General features: G+C 39.6%; 1 long non-coding RNA gene across 1 annotated transcript in view; it reads left to right on the forward strand.

The window, feature by feature from the left end:
• LOC125147391 (uncharacterized) overlaps window positions 1–3860 on the forward strand; it is a 121663-nt gene extending 117803 nt beyond the window's left edge. Inside the window, exon 5 of the long non-coding RNA XR_007145170.1 lies at window positions 3816–3860. This is a non-coding gene — a long non-coding RNA (uncharacterized LOC125147391). The remainder of the gene's footprint in view (window positions 1–3815) is intronic.
• The last annotated feature ends 2140 nt before the right edge of the window (window positions 3861–6000 follow it).

The following is a 6000-nucleotide window of genomic DNA, read 5'->3' on the forward strand; positions in this document are numbered from 1 at the left end:
AGGAGGAGGTACCCTGCTGGGAGGGTCCAGCTTGTCATTTTCATTGGTGATTTGGCTTCCTCTCTCTTCATCCAGGCCAGCTCCCTTGTACCCCTCAGAACAATTCAATGTGTCCCTACAGACACTTCCTATACTCATGATCCTGACTTTAGAAGCAAATATGAGAGTTTGTATGCCTGGCATAAATAAGCATTCAATAAGCACTAGCAGTAGTGGACAAATTTTGTGCATCCAGAGAGGTATCCCCTTTTATGAGTACCTCAGATCCTAAGCCAAAACTGTCCACGGTGGGCATGTGCCTCAAGTCAGGCCTTTCAGAATCCTTCCTGGGTTATTTCAACTGGAACGGGGTAAAAAGGACCTATTTTTTCTCTTCCCAAGGCCGTAAAAGATATGAACCCATGACTAATGGCAGATGCATCTTCTGGCTTGCAGAAAATCTGGTGTGAGACTGAGTGGAGAGAAAGTCAACAGCTCTGCAGTCCCTGAGTTCATCCAGCCCCATATCATCTTCCTGTAGTTCATGAGCCAGTACATTTCTCCTTTCTTCTCAAGTAGGTTGCTGTCTCTTGCAACTCAAATTATTCTGGCTGATGCATCTTTTATCTGGAATTACCTTGTCATTGAAAGAATTTGTCAAGCTCATTGTTTCTCTTTCTCCTCATGGGCATACTCTCTGCAGAGTCATTCTCTAAAACGAAATTTTAATCACTTTTAAAAAAAATTTTTTAATGTTTATTTATTATTGAGAAACAGAGAGAGACAGAGAATGAGCATGGGAGGGGCAAAGAGAGGGGGAGACACAGAATATGAAGCAGGATCCAGGCTCTGAGCTGTCAGTACAGAGCCCCATGTGGGTCTCGAACTCACAAACCACTAGATGATGACCTGAGCTGAAGTCAGACGCCCAACCGACTGATCCACCCAGGCACCCCAAATTTTAATCACTTTTATGAACACACCACACATGAATAGATTACTACACATCCTTGACACTTTCAACTCAACTACCTATTAGGTCCAGGACAACTGGCTTTCATCTGGACTAGGTGAACTACATGGAAATTGGCTATGCTTATACTGCAAAATAAACAAGCCATAACTTCTTCGTGCTCTTGTCGCTGAAAAGGAAAAGAAACTCTTGGGTTGATCAATGATGGCTGCAACTTCTGGAATATACTAAATGCCATGTAGCTGCTGTATTAATTATCTGAGAGCTTGAAGGACATTTTGACTATTATAAGAGTTAAAAATAAATAGATGTGTTGGGTATAATGACTTTGCTCTCATTGAAATTACTCACAAGAGACAACTGTTCCCATTAGGGACACCTTGAGTTGGTGACTTCCTATATTAATAGTTGATGTGACTGGAGGGCATCAGTTTTTACTCAGCCTATGTAGGTGTGTACCACAACTCAAACTAATTTAGTCAACACTCAAATTAATGCTGCCAAGAATTAGATTTTTCAATTAAACAGTTAAGAATGACTAGGGGCACCTGGGTGGCTCAGTCGGTTGGGCGTCCGACTTTGGCTCAGGTCATGTTCTCACGGTTCATGGTTCGAGCCCCGCGTCGGGCTCTGTGGTGACAGCTCAGAGCCTGGATCCTGCTTCAGATTCTGTGTCTCCCTCTCTCTGGCCTTCCCTTGCTCATGCTCTGTCTCACTCTCTCTCTCAAAAAAAGAATGACTTGTAACTAGTTTACAAATAATGTTTATGGTTGATTTATTAAATGATACTATTGAAGAGTTTGAAAATAGCCTTTTTCATAGGTAGGTTATATATATTTAACTTGAAACCCAATTTTCACAGAAAGTAGGAAAAAATGTATTTCATCTTAGTTCACTGCCCAAATTTTCACAAATTGCCTACTCAAAAGATCAAAATTACAGAGAGAGTGATAAATGGTAAATTACCTGAATAGAGTGTTGGGTTGGAAATCTGAAATCCTAAGTTCTTGTCTTAGTTCTGTCCATAAATTACTTCAATTACTCAGAGCCTCAGTTTCTTCATCTGTATAATGGTAGGATTGGACTACATAATAACTGTCATTTATTGTGCTATTACTATAAGCTAGACATTATACTAGGAGCTTCATGTACATTATTATACTGTCATTTATTTCTCCCATTAATTCTTTAATAGGTGATATTTTTAATCTCTAATTCTGCACACATAAAGAAACTGAGATTCAGAGAGATAAAGAAATTTTCCTAAGACCACACAGAAAATAGGAGGAAAATAAAGATTCAAACTGGATTAGACCAGGTTCCAGGTCAGAGCCTCATACATAACCATTATTTCATACTTCTCTCAAAGATTCTTTCATCTTTAAAGTACTTTTCTTCTATTTCTATGTAGCATCTATTTCAGGATGAACAAGGTTTCCTCTTTATCTTAACGTATTTAGACCAGATTGTGGCAGTTAATGTCCAGTTAACCCAATTGTAATAAAAAGTGATCTTGGACCTATTTATTCAATTATTACCAGCTCAGAACTAATTTTCAGCAAAATTAAGATCCACTAGTCAAGAAAACACAGATGGCACCTGATTCCACAACTTATTCTCCAGTTCATTCTGACCATATTACTTTTTCTTAGGCACAAACTCTGTTTAGAAGGCAAATTTTGTACTGAAAGAAAAATTAACTATTCTTGGCTTCTGTCAATTGAGTAAAATCCTAAACCAAACACCTGTTTTTTTTTCCCCTGGTCTCCAATCCTTTGACTCCACCCCAGCCACCACAAACAACGTCTGACCATGTGGTCTGACTCTTGTTATGATGGTGGCAATTTTGATTCTACCCCAGTTCCTCCAAAAAGGAGGTTGACATTCCAAGCAAATCTATCAACAAGCTCATATTTATCTCCTAGAGTGTTCTTAACTCCTTGAGGAGCTGAGGGTTGGAGTTGCAAAGAAATGTAACATGTGGCCCATTGCCTTGTAGGGGCTGCAAATGGTGGGGGCACAAATGAAGCTGCTGAAGACAGAGAACAGTGTAGAATGAAGGGTAAATTATATGTTAGGAAGTCTTAATCGCCATGGTAGAAGTGAAAGCTGAAACCAATGGTCAAGGGCTGGGCTGGGGAAGAGGGAGACACTGAACAGAGGTATAGGCAAAACTTGGGTCTGTCAGAGATAAGGGTCTTTCTACCTAAGAGGAGTGAGAGAGCCCTGGTGAAGGTGATAGATGTCCACTAAACTTATTTGGTAATCATTTCACAATATACACATATGTAAAGTCATTATGGTATACATCTTAAATTTATACAGTGTTGTATATCAATTATGCTTCAGTTTCAATAAAACTGAAAGGAAAAACAAGCAAGACAACCACAATGACTAATAAAGAAGGGAATGAACATGATATGCTATAGCACCGTGAGGAGACTTTCTGTGCTGAGCAGACCTCTAATCAAAACCTCTAGGGGCGCCTGGGTGGCTCAGTCAGTTAAGCATCTGACTTCAGCTCAGGTCATGATCTCATGATTCGTGGGTTCGAGCCCCGCATCAGGCTCTGTGCTGACAGCTCAGAGCCTGGGCCCTGCTTTGGATTCTGTGTCTCCCTCTCTCTCTGCTCTTCCCCGACTCACATTCTGTCTCTTTCTCTCAAAAATAAATAAACATTAAAAAAAAACACCTGTAGTTAAAAACTGGAAAATTCCATCAGAAAGTTTCATTGAGAACAGAAACCACATTTTTTTTTTGCTTATTACCCTGTACCTAAAACAATACTCAATACAGAGTAATTATTCAACTATTTATTTAATGAATAAACAAATTACTTATCTACTTTTTTTTTTCATTTTAGAGAGAGAGAGCACAAGCAGGGGAGAGACAGAAAGAATCCTAAGCAGGCTCCATGCTTAATGTGGAGTCCAATGCAAGGCTTGATCCCATGACCCTGGGATCATGACGTGAGCTGAAATCAAGAGTTGGATGCTCAACTGACTGAGCCACCCAGGTGCCCCTTATCTACTTTCAATACTTAAATGCTATATTTGTTTTTTTAATTTTTAAAAATATTTTTATTTATATTTGACAAAGAGAGAGAGGGGCAGACAGAGCTTGAGCAGGGGAGAGGCAGTGAGACTGAGACAGAATCTGAAGCAAGCTCCAGGCTCTGAGCTGTCAGCACAGAGCCTGATGTGGGACTCAAACCCATGAGCAGTGAGATCGTGACCTGAGCTGAAGTCAGAAGCTTAACCAAGCTTAACCCAAGCGCCCCCCCCTCCAAGTGCTGTATTTCATGTAGTCCTGTGCCTCTCAAAGTATGGTCCCTAGACTAGCATCATTGACACCACATAGTACCTTGCTAGAAGTGAAAGTTCTCAGGCTCCACTCCAGACATGTTGAGCCAGACATTCTAGAGTTGGGGTCTAGCAGTCTGTGTTTTAACAAGGCCTCCGGGTGATCCTGATTCAGGCTAAAATTTGAGAACCACTGATATAGGCCAAAGCTTAATTATGGAAATTTTACTACTGCCTCTAAAACTCAAGATACTTCTTCTTCTCTTCCCTTCTCTTCTCTTACTTGCTTTAAAATGGAGGGAAATGGGAATATTAAACCAGAACCAAAACCAAAAAATACTGTCAGGTAATATCTGAAACAGCGCTGATAGTGAAATCTTTGTATTTTAAAGAACATAATTATCTAAATTCAAATAAATAACACATAGATTTATCCATTTATTCAGGCCGTTACTCAACTACCATGTGGAAGTGTCTCTGACAGGAAGAGGAGGCCGGACCTCCAACCTTGGTGAGGTAATGCTACTCAAAAATCAAATGATGAGGTCCCAGTTAATATGGCTGCCTGACCCAAATATTTCCCCTGCCTTCCAAAAGCCCAATAAAATGATTGCAAAAGAATAGCCCAGAAGAACAAAAGGAATGGGAAGAACACTAAGATAATACCAAAGATTTCAATTAATTTCTGAAAAACTGAAGAGGACAGAAGACTGTGGGACCTTCTTGGACCATCTTGAGTGTACTTGTATTCCTGTTAGTAATTCCTGGGGCAGATTTGTGAGGAGCGGGACCTGAAAGTTTAGCAAGGCTCTCTCTATTCCATAAGTTAATAAGCCTCCTTCACAATATTTCATAGAATTAGAGAATTTGGAAGCGACATTAGAATTTGCATTTCTAAACTCTGCATTGAATTGGTGAAGAAAATGAGGCATAAGGAAAGTAGGAGACTGCACTCAGTCACCCACTAGTAACTAGCAGACCTAAGATAATTAACCATGTATCTTTCCCAGTACACATCCCACCATATTCCACTGCCTGTGTCAGATGGCCAGGATTGCCAAGGCATTCTATCAGTCCCTTTTATCTTTCCAGTTACATGTACCTCTATCACACTATTGCATGAGGCATGGAAGAAAATGCTGAGCCAGGGGTCAGAACACAAAAATGCCTCAGCTCTGTTCCTGATTAACTGTGTTGATTCATTCATCTGCTTTGTATTTGTGGGGGTATATGGTGTGTTAGGGAGTGGAGTGGACAAATGGAGATGGGGTTTTTAATGTATATTTTTAAGGTTTTCTTTTTAATTAAAAATTATATACAGGAATGTTATTCAGTTATGAAAAAGAGAATGAAATCCTGCCATTTGCAACAATATGGATGGACCTTGAGGGCATTATGCTAAGTGAAATGAGCCAGACAGAGAAAGATAAACACTGTATGATCTCAACTAAATGTGGAGTCTAAAACAAACAAACAAACAAACAATGGAAAAATAAAACAACAAACAAACAAAAAAATCAAACCCATAAACACAGAAAACAGATTGGTGAGGGGGTGGGTGAAATGGGTTGAAGGGGGTCAAAAGGTACAAACTTCCAGTTACAAAATAAATAAGTTCTTGGAATGCAATGTACAGCATAGTGACTATATTGCATTGCATATTTGAAAGTTGCTAAGGGTAGATCTTAAAAATTCTCATCACACACAAAAAGCATTTGTAACTATGTGTGGTGATGGGTGTTAACT

Source organism: Prionailurus viverrinus, chromosome D2 (assembly GCF_022837055.1).
Source record: "Prionailurus viverrinus isolate Anna chromosome D2, UM_Priviv_1.0, whole genome shotgun sequence".
NCBI lineage: Eukaryota > Metazoa > Chordata > Mammalia > Carnivora > Felidae > Prionailurus > Prionailurus viverrinus.